Raw genomic sequence first — 20,643 nt, 5'->3', positions numbered from 1 at the left:
CTGGTAGAATTCTTTCAATTTACTGGAACTTTTATGGCTGAAGAAGTCAGCTGTTGAAGAGAACTCTTTTGCGATTTGATAACAAACAACTTTAATATGTGAAAAGAAACCTTCGATTTTCCAGGCAATATTTCTAAGTCATTTGGATCCCTTTGTAAAAAAGGAAAAACGTCGAATTTTATTACCATGTGGTTGGATTGCTGAATCTGGTTACAGATTATTTTATGTTATGAAGCACTTTCTCTGCTAGCCATGATGAATTTAAAAAAAAAAAACTTTGAAAGGGTAATTTTTTCCATACCAAAATACAGTATATGTAGCTCATGTTTTACTGGAAGTTTGGGAAAAGATTGTGTGGGACCACGCTTACATCTTCTTCGACCCGGCATTTAAATAAAGCACATGTAAAACCATGAACAAAAATGTCAGATTTTGCAGCTTGATGGTCCTTGAATGTGGCAGCTGCATTAGGTTTCCTATTATGACACGGTCCTATGGTGACTACGCTCACTCTCTATCTATGGAGGAGCCATAGTTGTTGTCGCTCTGGCTGGACTTCCTCTCCTCATCTCTATTACATGAGGGGTGATGGGATTAGTGGTTTACAGTGGGAAGATTGCTTTCAGTTCAGCTCACAGGAGGTGACAAGGACAACGCATTCCTGGCAGAATCATTTTCTAAAGATTTTCTTATTCTGAAAAATAAAAATCAATGCAGCCACACATGGAAGGATTGATGATCTGCAATATATTGTATTTTTTGTTCTTGGTTTAAAAATAACCTTTAATTATTTTTCAGATAGAACTAATGGGCTGCTTGCCTGGTAGATAAAGCTGGTCTTAGAATTTAGACTGCACCAAGCAGCCATTGTAGTGCAGAGGAGCTTGTCGAGCCTCGATGGTTCTTCTGAGAAATGCCCAAGCAGTCAGGAGGTGGTCAGCGCCACACGGATATCTTATAACCAAGGAGGGCAAATTGATGACCTTTCCGCAGTTTTCATCCAAGTATTCACCATCCTGTGCTCTTCAGTGTCATTTGGGCACCCCCAGGAAAATCTTCGGTGTTCATTGCCTATCCATTAGCATTGGATGGTGACTGCATGAAACTGGCCAAGTGTGCACACAATCTAAAGTAGAACAGGGAAAGGCTTGGTGGGCCTTCAATAGATGAAAAGCCACAGTCTGTCTACTTCTGGTGTAAAGACAGGGATAAGTGTTCAGACCTCCGATGTGTCCAATCAGGACGGTCTTATTATTCATTTGTTTATATTTATATCTTTGATTGATTTTATTGCAGGCCATTGATACAGTTCAGCTAAAGGGATTGTTCCTCAATGATGTTATTATTTGTTCCTTTGTGGAGGAATATGGGCTCTATCCCAATAGGTGCTCAGAGGGAGGAGCTGTGACTCCTAGTGGGAGGAGCTGTGACTCTTCTAGGACAAGTCAGAGCTTAGTTGTGGCAGGGTCAGCCTGCGGTCTGCTTTGGGTCCAGCTGGGAACCCCAGCAAAATGAATGTTCCTTAGACAAATAGAACCATTACAGCAAATTTTAGAGAAAACGGAGGTCAAATCTGCCAACAAACTTGTAGTCAATTCTGTTGGCCAGTTGATAGCAAACCAGATTTCATTTTGGCAGGATGGATCATCCATCATTGTATTTTGGTCATTGTATGGTCGGTCATCCAATTGCAGGTGTGGGAGTTATCTTTTATGTTTTGTGATGTCAGCCTAAAACAGATCCAACTTATCTTGTCCATATAGCACACAATCTGGATTGGTAATCTAAATAGAACCCATGCATATGTTTAAACAAGAAATCTTTCAATTTATCCAGAGAATAGCTATCTGCTACCACCTCATCCCCCATTACAAAGACATGTCTGACAGTACCTGTGCAAGGGGAAGTTAATCCTGAAAGCAAAACCTGTTGGGGATACTTGGGGGCTAAGGTTGGTGGCCACTGATCCTTTAGCTTTTCAGCTGCTTAAGCTTCTCATGAGGAGCAAGCATTCAGGTGGAACCCACAGCCTGCAGACGTTTAAGGGATTTTACAATACACAAATTGAAAAGTTCTTTTTAGACGGTAAAAGTAGTTGTACTTGGACAGTTGTGGCCATCAGTCATCTGTAGCTACCTACCATCCTGCCTCACTGATATCTGCGTAGATATTGACCTAAAATTGACAGCTTTGAAAGCTAACATTTTCTGTAAATGTTTTGTCTTTTAAACAGACAAAAGTCCAGACTGGGAATTTGCTGGCAATCTTGGCAGTGACCGGGTTGAGGGATTTCTCTTTGTTTTCTGCATTCCTCCCCATTTCTTAATTTGCAGACCACGGCAACCTTGGCCACAGCAGCATGATACGGTCTACCCCCGGAGATGTCACACATGTGCCATGCCTACATATTTTTGGGAATTATTTCAGCTCAGGACATCAGATAGCCATTTCTTTGGGAGGTAATAAAGGGATGTTGGGGTAACGGGAGGGTACATTGGTCTTTCACACAATGATGAAGCTGAAAACAATCTCAGGGTGGCCATGTATTTAGGGAACTCTTACAGGAACTGATTTCAGTGTCTCCTGTGGGAAGGAAATGGTGTGCAGCTTCTCTAGGTGGTGATAGGAAGTTTTCCTGATCAATAGAAGTTCTCTATATTGTATGAATAGATTGCCGATGATTGCTCCCTTTTTTAAAAATGAAATTCAGTAACTATTTCAGCACTGTGTATCAACACCTCCTCTTATCTCAGTGATAACATGGCGGTGTGGTGGCCATTGTCTCAGCTCCTCCTATCTCAGTGATAACATAGAGGTGTGGTGGCCATTGTCTCAGCCTCCTCCTATCTCAGTGATAATATGGGGGTGTGGTGGCCATTGTCTCAGCTCCTCTTATCTCAGTGATAAGATGGCGGTGTGGTGGCCATTGTCCCAGCTCCTCTTATCTCAGTGATAATATGGAGGTGTGGTGGCCATTGTCTCAGCTCCTCTTATCTCAGTGATAATATAGAGGTGTGGTGGCCATTGTCTCAGCTCCTCTTATCTCAGTGATAAGATGGCGGTGTGGTGGCCATTGTCTCAGCTCCTCTTATCTCAGTGATAAGATGGCGGTGTGGTGGCTATTGTCTCAGCTCCTCTTATCTCAGTGATAAGATGGCGGTGTGGTGGCCATTGTCTCAGCTCCTCTTATCTCAGTGATAATATGGAAGTGTGGTGGCCATTGTCTCAGCTCCTCTTATCTCAGTGATAAGATGGCGGTGTGGTGGCCATTGTCTCAGCTCCTCTTATCTCAGTGATAAGATGGCGGTGTGGTGGCCATTGTCTCAGCTCCTCATATCTCAGTGATAATATAGAGGTGTGGTGGCCATTGTCTCAGCTCCTCTTATCTCAGTGATAAGATGGCGGTGTGGTGGCCATTGTCTCAGCTCCTCTTATCTCAGTGATAATATGGCGGTGTGGTGGCCATTGTCTCAGCTCCTCATATCTCAGTGATAATATAGAGGTGTGGTTGCCATTGTCTCAGCTCCTCTTATCTCAGTGATAAGATGGCGGTGTGGTGGCCATTGTCTCAGCTCCTCTTATCTCAGTGATAAGATGGCGGTGTGGTGGCCATTGTCTCAGCTCCTCTTATCTCAGTGATAATATGGAGGTGTGGTGGCCATTGTCTCAACTCCTCTTATCTCAGTGATAACACAGAGGTGTGGTGGCCATTGTCTCAGCTCCTCTTATCTCAGTGATAACACAGAGGTGTGGTGGCCATTGTCTCAGCTCCTCTTATCTCAGTGATAATATGGAGGTGTGGTGGCCATTGTCTCAGCTCCTCTTATCTCAGTGATAATATGGAAGTGTGGTGGCCATTGTCTCAGCTCCTCTTATCTCAGTGATAACACAGAGGTGTGGTGGCCATTGTCTCAGCTCCTCTTATCTCAGTGATAATATGGAGGTGTGGTGGCCATTGTCTCAGCCTCCTCTTATCTCAGTGATAACACGGAGGTGTGGTGGCCATTGTCTCAGCTCCTCTTATCTCAGTGATATGGAAGTGTGGTGGCCATTGTCTCAGCTCCTCTTATCTCAGTGATAACATAGAGGTATGGTGGCCATTGTCTCAGCTCCTCTTATCTCAGTGATAATATGGAAGTGTGGTGGCCATTGTCTCAGCCTCCTCTTATCTCAGTGATAACATAGAGGTATGGTGGCCATTGTCTCAGCCTCCTCTTATCTCAGTGATAATATAGAGGTGTGGTGGCCATTGTCTCAGCTCCTCTTATCTCAGTGATAATATGGAGGTGTGGTGGCCATTGTCTCAGCTCCTCTTATCTCAGTGATAACATGGAGGTGTGGTGGCCATTGTCTCAGCTCCTCTTATCTCAGTGATAATATGGAGGTGTGGTGGCCATTGTCTCAGCTCCTCTTATCTCAGTGATAACACGGAGGTGTGGTGGCCATTGTCTCAGCTCCTCATATCTCAGTGATAATATGGAGGTGTGGTGGCCATTGTCTCAGCTCCTCTTATCTCAGTGATAATATGGAGGTGTGGTGGCCATTGTCTCAGCTCCTCTTATCTCAGTGATAATATGGAGGTGTGGTGGCCATTGTCTCAGCTCCTCTTATCTCAGTGATAATATGGAGGTGTGGTGGCCATTGTCTCAGCTCCTCTTATCTCAGTGATAACACGGAGGTGTGGTGGCCATTGTCTCAGCTCCTCTTATCTCAGTGATAACACGGAGGTGTGGTGGCCATTGTCTCAGCTCCTCTTATCTCAATGATAATATGGCAGTGTGGTGGCCATTGTCTCAGCTCCTCTTATCTCAGTGATAATATGGAGGTGTGGTGGCCATTGTCTCAGCTCCTCTTATCTCAGTGATAATATGGCAGTGTGGTGGCCATTGTCTCAGCTCCTCTTATCTCAGTGATAATATGGAGGTGTGGTGGCCATTGTCTCAGCTCCTCTTATCTCAGTGATAATATGGCAGTGTGGTGGCCATTGTCTCAGCTCCTCTTATCTCAGTGATAACACGGAGGTGTGGTGGCCATTGTCTCAGCTCCTCTTATCTCAGTGATAATATAGAGGTGTGGTGGCCATTGTCTCAGCTCCTCTTATCTCAGTGATAATATGGAGGTGTGGTGGCCATTGTCTCAGCTCCTCTTATCTCAGTGATAACACGGAGGTGTGGTGGCCATTGTCTCAGCTCCTCTTATCTCAGTGATAAGATGGCGGTGTGGTGGCCATTGTCTCAGCTCCTCTTATCTCAGTGATAATATGGAAGTGTGGTGGCCATTGTCTCAGCTCCTCTTATCTCAGTGATAACATGGAGGTGTGGTGGCCATTGTCTCAGCTCCTCTTATCTCAGTGATAACACGGAGGTGTGGTGGCCATTGTCTCAGCTCCTCTTATCTCAGTGATAACACGGAGGTGTGGTCGCCATTGTCTCATGTTATCCTCGGAGCTCTGTCCATCTACAGCAAGCCTTATTATTATCTCCATACCTAGGAGAAGTCCTAAATTAAAAAAAAAAAAAAATTAAAAAAACAGTTCTCTTAAAGTCCCATACTGTACATTATATGTAGCCACAGACAATCCCTATTGCTGAAGATGTCAATATATCTATGTCCCTTGTCCCTTCTTGATCTCCAGACTTGCACTGACTAGACTACGTCTCAGGTATACGCCATTTTATGATGGATGCTGTCCGAAAGACAGTGTATATTTTTTGCCTAATTACTGTGTATAAATCCTCTTTAAGATATAGCTCATAGGGGTAGTTACTTGACCATTGCCTGCGGCAAGCTTTAATGCTTAAGTCGGCCATAGCTACGCCACACCCGTTAAACTGGCATTATGCCCTGCCCACTGTACCTAAGCCACACCTTCTAACCTGGTACAAATCCCTGCCTACTGCACCCCACAACCTGGCGTCCTGCCACCTTGTGCCACTAAGCCCTGCCCCCTCCTTCTATACCTTCTAGACCAGTGGTTCTAAACTCCTGTCTTCAGGGCCCACTAACAGGCCAGATTACCTTTGGGAGATGCAGACTAGAATACTGCAATCACTGAGCAGCAAATTATATCACCTGTGATGTATTTCAGTTATCTTGAAAACCTGGCCTGTTGGTGGGTCCTGAGGACAGGAGTTGAGAAACACTGTTCTAGACAAATTAATCTTGCTTGTCAGCATTCACAAGTTGCACGATTTGGTGCACATCAGGCAAATCATTACTAACAAATTTATAAAAAAAAAGAATCTTGCCTGGAAAGTTCAGCATTCTATTATATTTGCCTGATTTGTAGCCAATCGGTTTCCCTTGCTTACCTCAAACCTTTCCCATTCCAATATGGCCGTCCTTACTGCACTCCAAAGTCTTGCTGCTTTTGCCCCTTTTGATAACTGAGTGTTCTGTATCACATTATAAAAGGAATTTATTATATGTAATGTTATGTATTAAATAGAAAAAAGAAAAGTGAATTACTCTTGGGCTACCCTCCCTAAAATTATTGTTAAAACGTATAGACATATATAGAGAAAAGCACTTATTTTCACAGAAATTCTATGTTTTCTATGGATTCTTTAACCTCTTTGGAGACAGACTGTAGTTATCGCTTGAAATCTTGTTGGAATTCAAAATTATTTTTTTGAATGGCAAATCCAGAGAGCTGAATGATTTGTATGGAGGACAACTACACCTTCCGGAATGCAGGTTGACTTCCTAGCAGATAGTAATGATGAGAACTCACACAATGCCATACATTTCCCACATTTTATTCTGTTTGCAATTATTTAGTTCACTAAAAAAACTAAACTGTAACTGTTAAACATTGAGAGCTGAAGATCAAAGCCGAGCTCTTCCTTTCTGAAGGCTCCTAAATCTCATAGAACTGTAAATACTTTTTATTTTAATGCAAAAATCAGAGCTGAGCCCCCCAACATCAAAAGTAGAGAAAAAAATGAAGATAACAGAAGCCTGAGTGAAGCCGATAGATTGAGGTCGGGGCTTCCGCTTGTATCTGAGCAAAAACAGCGGAGAAGTAATTAAACAAATAATTCAAAAAAATACTTAAAGGCTTCTTTCACACGGCCGGCCGCTCCGTTTTTTATCTCCGCTGCGGCACTTTTTTTTCACGGACATGGATGACATTTTTTTTTAACGAAGGAAAAATGGGGTTCTGTTCCGTTCCAAAAAACAGAATAGAACAGAAAGGACACAAATCGGATGGTCATCCGGCTGACATCCGCAATCCCATAGACATGCATTATGTCCGTATATCACCTGCAATCCCATAGACATGCATTATGTCCGTATATCACCTGCAATCCCATAGACATGCATTATGTCCGTATATCACCTGCAATCCCATAGACATGCATTATGTCCGTATATCACCTGCAATCCCATAGACATGCATTATGTCCGTATATCACCTGCAATCCCATAGACATGCATTATGTCCGTATATCACCCGCAATCCCATAGACATGCATTATGTCCGTATATCACCTGCAATCCCATAGACATGCATTATGTCCGTATATCACCCGCAATCCCATAGACATGCATTATGTCCGTATATCACCTGCAATCCCATAGACATGCATTATGTCCGTATATCACCCGCAATCCCATAGACATGCATTATGTCCGTATATCACCCGCAATCCCATAGACATGCATTATGTCCGTATATCACCCGCAATCCCATAGACATGCATTATGTCCGTATATCACCCGCAATCCCATAGACATGCATTATGTCCGTATATCACCTGCAATCCCATAGACATGCATTATGTCCGTATATCACCCGCAATCCCATAGACATGCATTATGTCCGTATATCACCCACAATCCCATAGACATGCATTATGTCCGTATATCACCCGCAATCCCATAGACATGCATTATGTCCGTATATCACCCGCAATCCCATAGACATGCATTATGTCCGTATATCACCCGCAAACGGATGGGGTGATTTACGGACATACGGAACGTCCGTGTGAAAGAGCCCAAAGTCTTATAGTTGGGGAGTGGTATAAAAAGCTGAAACCTCCAACTACCCCATTTAAGCTACCCATGCCACAGCAAAAATTATCCCCCTTATTTGGCAGGCAGTACCACTGCGACACACGACGTCTTGAAATGAATGGGGTTGTCCTGCAACTGCCAGCGTATTCCAATTTAGACAGCCTGCTCAGATGTAAAAAAAACTCATGCTTTCAGGGGTGGTAATATCACCTCCTCAATATCTGTCCAGAGTGGATCGCTCTTCGCAGAGCAATGCAGCTGTAAATGCACCCTTAAAGCACCCTTCAGTTTCATTTCAGAGACATGAAAGGCGTGTTCTAATGAGACTGCCAGCGGGCAATTTAAATGAGCTGCTAGACTTCAGCAAGCATTAGCACAACTTGAAACTTGCTGGAACCTTCTATCACCTTCAAAAAAAGTGACGTTTGGAAAACCCACCAAAAAATGAAAAGTCAGCAGCTACAAATACTGCACAAATACTGCAGCTGCTGACTTTTAATAATAGGACACTTCCAGGGGACATCCAGAGATCCCGCCATTTTCTAGTTGGCTCTCGGGGTGCCGCCGCCATTCATTGTAGGGGAAATGTAAAGGGAAGGGCATTGCGCTTTGTGAATGGCCCAGCATCGGTGGAAGGAGGAGGTCTCCCAGAGGTGGGGATGGGTACCTCTCAAAACCAGGTACCCCCCCCCTCCCAAAAGGTGCCAAATGTGGCAGCACAGGGGGGAGGAAGCAAAAAAGCAGAGCTTCCCCTTTTGGATGGAGCTTTGTTTTAACATCTCCAGTTCCAAGTTAAAGAGTACTTTAAAGGCTAGTTCCACTTTTTGCACACAAAAAAATAATAAATGCACAAGAAATGTATAATTATTTCTGCACTGGAGCCTGCAAAGAATGGCAACTGTGCTCAGGGACTCGCAGGAGCAGAGTTATGGTTCCTGCAAACTATTCCTCCTGCCTCAGGTCCATCCTTTGGAATGGACCTTCAGTTACGGGATTGGTAACGGGAAGTATCAATGGATCCCAAAGGCAGTGACATCGCCTCACTTGTGCTCCATTGAGAACTACAGACAGTCTCTTCTATCACTAATAAGCAGTTATGATGGAAGACACCAATACAGACCACGAGGGCAGCATGTGGTTTTCATCTTTTTATTTTCAAGTTAAATTCCACTTTAATACAATATAATACACTTTATTACAATGAATACAATATAATACACTTTATTACAATGAATACAATATAATACACTTTATTACAATGAATACAATATAATACACTTTATTACAATGAATACAGTATAATACACTTTATTACAATGAATACAATATAATACACTTTATTACAATGAATACAATATAATACACTTTATTACAATGAATACAATATAATACACTTTATTACAATGAATACAATATAATATACTTGAATACACTTTAATACAATGAATTCACTTTATTCCAATGTAAAGCAGAAAGATATTTTAGCTCTGAGTGTAGCAAGCCACTTATTTCTGCCACGGACAGGGAACTTTTTTCTTGATACATTGTTTCAGCTTTATTTTGTATCTGAGGTCAACTTGTATTTTTGGTGTAGAGGTCCTTCCAGGGTAAGTCAGATGGACGGTTCACAAGCTGTAGCAGATGAACAGCGATTGTGCGGTTTACAAATTGCGCTCAATGTGGACGTGGATTGGCGGTTGCCTGGAGGTTTACCCATCCTCCCACAGAAATGAGCTGGAAGTGCGCAGCGTTTGAACCGTCTGTCTTGTCCTACGCCGCACATGGAGCTCCTGTAGGGCTGGATCCACATATCAAACACAGGCTGCTATGAACCTTCTGTACAGAACATTTTCTTATCCTATTCACTGTGTAATAAAAAGGTGAAAGACCTGAGTATAAAAACTGAAGCACAAAATGAGCTTTATTTTCCTTTCACCGGTTTTACAGCCATCGAGTTGCCAATGGTTTTCCTTTCTTCACCAGCTTTCCATATTTTCTGGTACAAAGACGGTTTTCGCTGACCAAAGCTGTAAATTCCCCTTTTCGCCATATTACCCCAAAAACTTCTCTGTTGTACTTTCTGATTTGTATGGGTTCAAAGCCAGATTCTGACGCCCGCCGTCTCTGCCCCTCCCCTTTTCTCCTTGATTTTCACCATGCTGTTTTGTTGACTTCACTGCTGGAATTTATTGTTCATTTTATTTTTACACAATAAAAAAAGACGAGAAGCAAAAACATTTTCTTTGTGTTGTTTTCTTGATGTGTCGGTAAATGTAAAATGTCAGTAAGACGCCGTTCATTGATTGTAAAAGGTCACTCCGCAACTCGTAAATGTCATTTTGATATACAAATGTTCGGTTTATCTTCTGTTCCGGCTTAGGAACGGCTTATTGGATGGTGATGGATCCGCCGGGTAGATAATCGAGCTTAGAAATGAATTATGGGCCAACACAACATTCATTGCTAAGCCATACATCTACATTACACTTCATTTTATAAAGGTCTGTTGGTGACACCAAGGATTCTGCAGCTGTTTGTGACCGTACCTGAAAAGCAAAAAGAAGGCGCAGCCGTCTACGCGTTTCTATTTAATAAGTTACACACAAAAAAAATATAAAAGGTTGTACTGACAGAGGTAAAATGATACGGGCAGGTGAGTGTCTCCTTACGATGGCCGGTGTCTGCTGGCAGAAGATCCAGGAAGGATGGATGGGACTGTCCGGTATCACCACTGTGATAGGCAGGGACACGGGTGAATATCACTGTGGAGGCTTCCCTGGGCAGGCAGCAGAATGTCCGCTTGGAGGAGCAGAGTTGTGTGGGTTCAGAGGATCGCAGCTGGGTGGGCTGGCATGCAGGAGAGATCCGTAGCCTGGACTTCATAAATGCAAGCCTAAAACATTCCTCTGCCCTTCTTCCGGTTTGGCGAAGGAGCCGAAATGCTCCAAAACTTATTGCCGCCCATCGCATGACGTCACCACGGCCTTAGCTCAGGCATGCAGGCAGGAGAAAACCCCTTCTCCTCTCCCGAAGACTCCTGGGATGTATGATATCATTTGCCTAGACCTGGTAACCAGGAGAAACTGAAAAAATGCAAAAAAAAAGTTTAAAACAAGTAAATTTGATCTACTTACTAATGCGAGCAGCTATTCAAAATAGTCAATGTCAGACCATGTGCAGAGATTTTTCTACATGTGCTCTGCAAATAAAACAATCGTTCTCTATGTGCCCCGCCCACCACTGGGATCACGTATGGATCATTTCTGTGCAGGAATCTGCAATGTGTGTGCAATTTCCAACATTGTGGTGTGACGGTCGGAGAGACAGCGATGGCACCGGGTGCGATTCTGTCTCTACAAGGGAAATGTGCGCGGTTTTTCCGTCAGTTTTTATGCTCATATGCTGTGAAAGAGCCCCTTCTTTCACGTGAATCTGTGGTTGGGGGGGGGGGGGATAGAAATAGAGGGAATACCCTCCAATGGAGATTCCTGTTCCCGTAACATCTGTCCAAGAGTGCATTTCCCCTCACTTTGCTGAGATTTCCCCTCACTTTGCTGAGATTTCCCCTCACTTTGCTGAGATTTCCCTCACTTTGCTGAGATTTCCCTCACTTTGCTGAGATTTCCCCTCACATTGCTGAGATTTCCCCTCACTTTGCTGAGATTTCCCTTCACTTTGCTGAGATTTGCCCTCACTGCTGAGACTTCCCCTCACTTTGCTGAGATTTCCCCTCACTTTGCTGAGATTTCCCTCACTTTGCTGAGATTTCCCCTCACTTTGCTGAGATTTCCCTCACTTTGCTGAGATTTCCCCTCACTTTGCTGAGATTTCCCTCACTTTACTGAGATTTCCCCTCACTTTGCTGAGATTTCCTTTCACTTTGCTGAGATTTCCCCTCACTTTGCTGAGATTTCCCCTCACTTTGCTGAGATTTCCCCTCACTTTGCTGAGATTTCCCTCACTTTACTGAGATTTCCCCTCACTTTGCTGAGATTTCCTTTCACTTTGCCGAGATTTCCCCTCACTTTGCTGAGATTTCCCCTCACTTTGCTGAGATTTCCCTTCACTTTGCTGAGATTTCCCCTCACTTTGCTGAGATTTCCCCTCACTTTGCTGAGATTTCCCTCACTTTGCTGAGATTTCCCCTCACTTTGCTGAGATTTCCCTCACTTTGCTGAGATTTCCCCTCACTTTGCTGAGATTTCCCCTCACTTTGCTGAGATTTCCCCTCACTTTGCTGAGATTTCCCTTCACTTTGCTGAGATTTCCCCTCACTTTGCTGAGATTTCCCCTCACTTTGCTGAGATTTCCCCTCACTTTGCTGAGATTTCCTTTCACTTTGCTGAGATTTCCCCTCACTTTGCTGAGATTTCCCTCACTTTGCTGAGATTTCCCTCACTTTGCTGAGATTTCCCCTCACTTTGCTGAGATTTCCTTTCACTTTGCTGAGATTTCCCCTCACTTTGCTGAGATTTCCCCTCACTTTGCTGAGATTTCCTTTCACTTTGCTGAGATTTCCCCTCACTTTGCTAGGATTTCCCCTCACTTTGCTGAGATTTCCCTCACTTTGCTGAGATTTCCCCTCACTTTGCTGAGATTTCCCTCACTTTGTTGAGATTTTCCCCTCACTTTGCTGAGATTTCCCCTCACTTTGCTGAGATTTCCCCTCACTTTGCTGAGATTTCCTTTCACTTTGCTGAGATTTCCCCTCACTTTTCTGAGATTTCCCCTCACTTTGCTGAGATTTCCCCTCACTTTGCTGAGATTTCCCTCACTTTGCTGAGATTTCCCCTCACTTTGCTGAGATTTCCCTCACTTTGCTGAGATTTCCCCTCACTTTGCTGAGATTTCCCTCACTTTGCTGAGATTTCCCCTCACTTTGCTGAGATTTCCTTTCACTTTGCTGAGATTTCCCCTCACTTTGCTGAGATTTCCCCTCACTTTGCTGAGATTTCCCCTCACTTTGCTGAGATTTCCCCTCACTTTGCTGAGATTTCCTTTCACTTTGCTGAGATTTCCTCTCACTTTGCTGAGATTTCCCTCACTTTGCTGAGATTTCCCCTCACTTTGCTGAGATTTCCCTCACTTTGCTGGGATTTCCCCTCACTTTGCTGAGATTTCCTTTCACTTTGCTGAGATTTCCCCTCACTTTGCTGAGATTTCCCCTCACTTTGCTGAGATTTCCCCTCACTTTGCTGAGATTTCCCCTCACTTTGCTGAGATTTCCCCTCACTTTGCTGAGATTTCCCCTCACTTTGCTGAGATTTCCTTTCACTTTGCTGAGATTTCCCCTCACTTTGCTGAGATTTCCCCTCACTTTGCTGAGATTTCCCCTCACTTTGCTGAGATTTCCCCTCACTTTGCTGAGATTTCCCCTCACTTTGCTGAGATTTCCCTCACTTTGCTGAGATTTCCCCTCACTTTGCTGAGATTTCCCCTCACTTTGCTGAGATTTCCCCTCACTTTGCTGAGATTTCCCTCACTTTGCTGAGATTTCCCCTCACTTTGCTGAGATTTCCCCTCACTTTGCTGAGATTTCCCTCACTTTGCTGAGATTTCCCCTCACTTTGCTGAGATTTCCCCTCACTTTGCTGAGATTTCCCCTCACTTTGCTGAGATTTCCCTCACTTTGCTGAGATTTCCCCTCACTTTGCTGAGATTTCCCTCACTTTGCTGAGATTTCCCCTCACTTTGCTGAGATTTCCCCTCACTTTGCTGAGATTTCCTTTCACTTTGCTGAGATTTCCCCTCACTTTGCTGAGATTTCCCCTCACTTTGCTGAGATTTCCTTTCACTTTGCTGAGATTTCCCCTCACTTTGCTGAGATTTCCCCTCACTTTGCTGAGATTTCCCTCACTTTGCTGAGATTTCCCTCACTTTGCTGAGATTTCCCCTCACTTTGCTGAGATTTCCTTTCACTTTGCTGAGATTTCCCCTCACTTTGCTGAGATTTCCCCTCACTTTGCTGAGATTTCCCTTCACTTTGCTGAGATTTCCCTCACTTTGCTGAGATTTCCCTCACTTTGCTGAGATTTCCCCTCACTTTGCTGAGATTTCCCTCACTTTGCTGAGATTTCCCCTCACTTTGCTGAGATTTCCCTTCACTTTGCTGAGATTTCCCTCACTTTGCTGAGATTTCCCCTCACTTTGCTGAGATTTCCCTCACTTTGCTGAGATTTCCCCTCACTTTGCTGAGATTTCCCTCACTTTGCTGAGATTTCCCTTCACTTTGCTGAGATTTCCCTTCACTTTGCTGAGATTTCCCCTCACTTTGCTGAGATTTCCCTCACTTTGCTGAGATTTCCCTCACTTTGCTGAGATTTCCCCTCACTTTGCTGAGATTACCCTCACTTTGCTGAGATTTCCCCTCACTTTGCTGAGATTTCCTTTCACTTTGCTGAGATTTCCCCTCACTTTGCTGAGATTTCCCCTCACTTTGCTGAGATTTCCCCTCACTTTGCTGAGATTTCCCCTCACTTTGCTGAGATTTCCTTTCACTTTGCTGAGATTTCCCCTCACTTTGCTGAGATTTCCCCTCACTTTGCTGAGATTTCCCTCACTTTGCTGAGATTTCCCTCACTTTGCTGAGATTTCCTTCACTTTGCTGAGATTTCCCCTCACTTTGCTGAGATTTCCCCTCACTTTGCTGAGATTTCCTTTCACTTTGCTGAGATTTCCCCTCACTTTGCTGAGATTTCCCCTCACTTTGCTGAGATTTCCCTCACTTTGCTGAGATTTCCCCTCACTTTGCTGAGATTTCCTTTCACTTTGCTGAGATTTCCCCTCACTTTGCTGAGATTTCCCTCACTTTGCTGAGATTTCCCCTCACTTTGCTGAGATTTCCCTTCACTTTGCTGAGATTTCCCTCACTTTGCTGAGATTTCCCCTCACTTTGCTGAGATTTCCCTCACTTTGCTGAGATTTCCCCTCACTTTGCTGAGATTTCCCTCACTTTGCTGAGATTTCCCTTCACTTTGCTGAGATTTCCCCTCACTTTGCTGAGATTTCCCTCACTTTGCTGAGATTTCCCCTCACTTTGCTGAGATTTCCCTCACTTTGCTGAGATTTCCCCTCACTTTGCTGAGATTTCCTTTCACTTTGCTGAGATTTCCCCTCACTTTGCTGAGATTTCCCCTCACTTTGCTGAGATTTCCTTTCACTTTGCTGAGATTTCCCCTCACTTTGCTAGGATTTCCCCTCACTTTGCTGAGATTTCCCCTCACTTTGCTGAGATTTCCCCTCACTTTGCTGAGATTTCCCCTCACTTTGCTGAGATTTCCCTCACTTTGCTGAGATTTCCCCTCACTTTGCTGAGATTTCCCTCACTTTGCTGAGATTTCCCCTCACTTTGCTGAGATTTCCCTCACTTTGCTGAGATTTCCCCTCACTTTGCTGAGATTTCCTTTCACTTTGCTGAGATTTCCCCTCACTTTGCTGAGATTTCCCCTCACTTTGCTGAGATTTCCTTTCACTTTGCTGAGATTTCCCCTCACTTTGCTGAGATTTCCCCTCACTTTGCTGAGATTTCCCCTCACTTTGCTGAGATTTCCCTTCACTTTGCTGAGATTTCCCTTCACTTTGCTGAGATTTCCCCTCACTTTGCTGAGATTTCCCCTCACTTTGCTGAGATTTCCCTCACTTTGCTGAGATTTCCCCTCACTTTGCTGAGATTTCCCTCACTTTGCTGAGATTTCCCCTCACTTTGCTGAGATTTCCTTTCACTTTGCTGAGATTTCCCCTCACTTTGCTGAGATTTCCCCTCACTTTGCTGAGATTTCCCCTCACTTCACTGAGATTTCCTTTCACTTTGCTGAGATTTCCCCTCACTTTGCTGAGATTTCCCCTCACTTTGCTGAGATTTCCCCTCACTTTGCTGAGATTTCCCTTCACTTTGCTGAGATTTCCCCTCACTTTGCTGAGATTTCCCCTCACTTTGCTGAGATTTCCCTCACTTTGCTGAGATTTCCCCTCACTTTGCTGAGATTTCCCTCACTTTGCTGAGATTTCCCCTCACTTTGCTGAGATTTCCTTTCACTTTGCTGAGATTTCCCCTCACTTTGCTGAGATTTCCCCTCACTTTGCTGAGATTTCCCCTCACTTTGCTGAGATTTCCCCTCACTTTGCTGAGATTTCCTTTCACTTTGCTGAGATTTCCCCTCACTTTGCTGAGATTTCCCCTCACTTTGCTGAGATTTCCCCTCACTTTGCTGAGATTTCCCTTCACTTTGCTGAGATTTCCCCTCAATTTGCTGAGATTTCCCCTCACTTTGCTGAGATTTCCCCTCACTTTGCTGAGATTTCCCCTCACTTTGCTGAGATTTCCCTCACTTTGCTGAGATTTCCCCTCACTTTGCTGAGATTTCCCTCACTTTGCTGAGATTTCCCCTCACTTTGCTGAGATTTCCCCTCACTTTGCTGAGATTTCCCCTCACTTTGCTGAGATTTCCTTTCACTTTGCTGAGATTTCCCCTCACTTTGCTGAGATTTCCCCTCACTTTGCTGAGATTTCCCCTCACTTTGCTGAGATTTCCCTTCACTTTGCTGAGATTTCCCCTCAATTTGCTGAGATTTCCCCTCACTTTGCTGAGATTTCCCCTCACTTTGCTGAGATTTCCCCTCACTTTGCTGAGATTTCCCTCACTTTGCTGAGATTTCCCCTCACTTTGCTGAGATTTCCCTCACTTTGCTGAGATTTCCCCTCACTTTGCTGAGATTTCCCCTCACTTTGCTGAGATTTCCCCTCACTTTGCTGAGATTTCCTTTCACTTTGCTGAGATTTCCTTTCACTTGTGTATTCAGGAAAGGAAGTGAAGACAAATCTCCTCAAAAGAAATTATACAGCAAAAGAAGACAGGCCGCCACTCTATATACAGCTAGTAATAGGTAATACGGCCTCCCTAATGATCCTTCTCCTGATGACACTAAAAACACATCAGTTTGCAAACCAACATCAAGGAAAACACTCTATAGAGTGCAGTAATATTCCAAATGATGGCTTTCAGGTGTCCCAGCAGTGGCGGCTGGGGCTTGGTAATTCGGGGCGGCAAACCAATTCAGGATAATTTTGGGGGTAATTTGGGGGGTAATCCGGGTGGCCCCCTCGAACGGCCAGCCAGCTGGCCTGCCTCCTTCTTATCTCCTCCTGTCCGAGCCGGAGAGTGCTGGATGGCTGAGCCACTGCCGTGTGTCTCCTCCCTCTTCCTGGCCAGTGGCCAGTAAAATCACTTCTCCTTTTGGCCAATCGAGAAAAGGGTCTCACAACCCTCTTCCCGATTGGCTGGGAGGAGAATCAGTGTGAATATTTATTTGCTATTGCCATACAACTGGGTGGGCTCAGGGTGCAGTGCTCTGCGCCCCAAGACCACCCTTTTTTGAAGCCCATTAGCGCCTCTGGCTCTAATCACGTGCTTCAAAAAAAAAAATTATTGGAATCCATGCATCCAGCGCCATGCATATAGATTAGGGGGCCGGATGCATGGATAGGGGGGGGGGCGGCGCCTCTGCGCCCCTAATGGACGGGCCTCCACTGGTCTTCCTTGTAATCCTCCTTCATACAAATACATTGGAGACAATTGTGCTCTTCCAATCTTGTGGTAACTGTTCCTGTTCTAGCATGACTGTGCCCCCCCCCTCCTGTGTACAAAGCCAGCTCCATAAAGACATGACCGCACCCCTGCTGATCGCCTGACCTCACCCCCTACTGATCGCCTGACCTCACCCCCTACTGATCGCCTGACCTCACCCCTACTGATCGCCTGACCTCACCCCCTACTGATCGCCTGACCTCACCCCTACTGATCGCCTAACCTCACCCCACACTGATCGCCTGACCTCGCCCCCTACTGATCACCTGACCTCATCCCCCACTGATCACCTGACCTCACCCCTACTGATCACCTGACCTCACCCCTACTGATCGCCTGACCTCACCCCTACTGATCGCCTGACCTCACCCCGTACTGATCGCCTGACCTCACCCCCTACTGATCGCCTGACCTCACCCCTACTGATCGCCTGACCTCACCCCCTACTGATCCCCTGACCTCACCCCCTACTGATCGCCTGACCTCACCCCTACTGATTACCTGACCTCACCCCCTACTGATCACCTGACCTCACCCCCTACTGATCGCCTGACCTCACCCCCTACTGATCGCCTGACCTCACCCCCTACTGATCGCCTGACCTCACCCCCTACTGATCGCCTGACCTCACCCCCTACTGATCTCCTGACCTTACCCCCACTGATCGCCTGACCTCACCCCCTACTGATCACCTGACCTCACCCCCTACTGATCACCTGACTTTGCCCCTACTGATCACCTGACCTCACCCCCACTGATCGCCTGACCTCACCCCCTACTGATCGCCTGACCTCACCCCCTACTGATCACCTGACCTCACCCCTACTGATCATATGACCTCACCCCTACTGATCGCCTGACCTCACCCTCTACTGATCGCCTGACCTCGACCCCCCACTGATCGCCTGACCTCATCCCCTACTGATCACCTGACCTCACCCCCTACTGATCGCCTTACCTCACCCCCTACTGATCACCTGACCTCACCCCCTACTGATCGCCTGACCTCACCCCCTACTGATCACCTGACCTCACCCCCTACTGATCACCTGACCTCACCCCCTACTGATCATCTGACCTCATCCCCACTGATCACCTTTGGGATGAGATGGAACACTGATGGTGAACCAGGTCTTCTTATCGCCCATTAGTACCTTACCTCACAAATTGGGAAAAGTGCCACATACATCCTCCAATATCTTGTGGAAAGTCTTCCCAGAAGAGTGGAGGATGTTATAGGTGCAAATGGTCATGGTTTTGGTATGGGAGGTCCAACAAACTCATAGAGGTGTGATGGTCAGGCCTCTAAAATTTTGGTCATATAGTATAAGTCAACCTGATTGGATCTTTTGCCCAAGTTTGAACTAATTGCTAAGATGGTATTGTGTGTCACTGAATAAATAAACTGTTTACGGATGTGAAACCCAAGAGTCTTCTAGATATCCAAGGTCCAAAATGTTCATTTACTACCAGCCAAATCCTATGGGGTTGGTAGTGAAAGCGGGTTCTGCCATTTTTCTCTGACCTTGAGGTCACATGATATCCTAGGTAGCTCAGGATTCCGAGAGTGACAAAACCTCTTTAATTATTCTCCCAAAGGATTTTTCTTCACCTCTTGACCTTCTCCGGGATCTCCAGGTTCACATTCCTGAATGACGGCGGCCGCATTTATGTAAGGTTGTCACAGTGTGGAAAAAGTGGGATAAATTGCGCTCAACACTTAAAACACAACCAAAAGGTGCTTGTGTGCATAAATATGTGAATAAATAGTTATAAATAAATATACAGAATCCTAAATGTGAAAAAAGTCCTTGGTGAATAAATATATCGACAGTCTTTAAAGTGCCCAGTGCAATACAAATCTCTCAGCAATGACTGAATATCACTCCAACTTCAAGTGAGGGACCTCCACCTTAAGAGACTTTTCTCCACCCAGTGCTCGGGGTAAATACTTCTTACCAAAGCTGGTGGACCCCTTAATTACAGGGGGTCTAAAGCAGCGTAAATGGTCCACAAATGCCTCCAAGCTATCCTTCAGGTCCCTTGATATATGGCTCAGCTCGCATAAGGAACTCCAAGTATTTCAGGATATTGTGGGGAGAAAGATAAGGAAACTCCAATAGTGTAGTATGTTCTGATAATTAGGGTTTATTAATGAAATTGCACTTACTCAAACATTAGAATCAAATGCCTTCATGCAGTAAATGCAGCATGGGTTCGGTGTACGGGACGCTCCTCTGCTCCTGCGTATCACCAACCCGGAACTCCACGGTCTCACGTTCCCGACGCACGTTTCGTCAGACGCGCTGACGTCATCAGGGGATCATGATTAAGGTTGTCACAGTGACCTCATTTCAGGAATCAGTGAGAAAATAAAGGTCACAGGGAAAGCGAAGGAACCAAAACCTCCATAGAATGCAATAAAGTAACAATAAAAATTATTTATATCCCACAAAGCACAAAGTCTGCTCTAAAAAAACTAAAACTTTATCATATAGATGTGTCATGGTAAGACCCCGCCCTCAGCTCCACCCCTTTATGTTTTCTGGAACACAATCTAACTTCAGGGCTGCCATGAAAACGATTATTCTGCTAATCATATACAGTATCTGAGAAAAGTAAGTACACCCCTCCCATTATTCTATCTTTTCATGTGACAACACTGAAGAAATACAATGTAAAGTAGTGAGTGTACAGATTGTATAAATAATAATTGGGTTGTGCTCACTGTAATCAGTGGAGTTGTGTTGATTATTTTGGCCTGTTCAACAATTCCCTTGCTGCAGGTTTGATTGCTTTCTCTGCATTCTGGAGAACTTTGGATCTCTCTGGGAGAAAGCCCTGGCCAATCCCTGGGAGGGTGGCCCAGATGGGTGCCGGGAGTCTGTATAAATACTCAGACACTTCTAGGTCTTTTCCACCGATCCTCTCCTGCTAATCCTCTCCCACCGATACTCTCGTAACGATCCTCCCCCACCAATCCTCTCCCTCGGATCCTCCTCCGCAAATCCTCCCCCGCAGATCCACCCCCGCCAAT

This window comes from Pelophylax lessonae, assembly GCF_965119305.1.
Source record: "Pelophylax lessonae genome assembly, chromosome: 11".
NCBI lineage: Eukaryota > Metazoa > Chordata > Amphibia > Anura > Ranidae > Pelophylax > Pelophylax lessonae.
The sequence above is the reverse complement of the archived record's forward strand: the minus strand, read 5'-3'. Positions refer to the sequence as shown.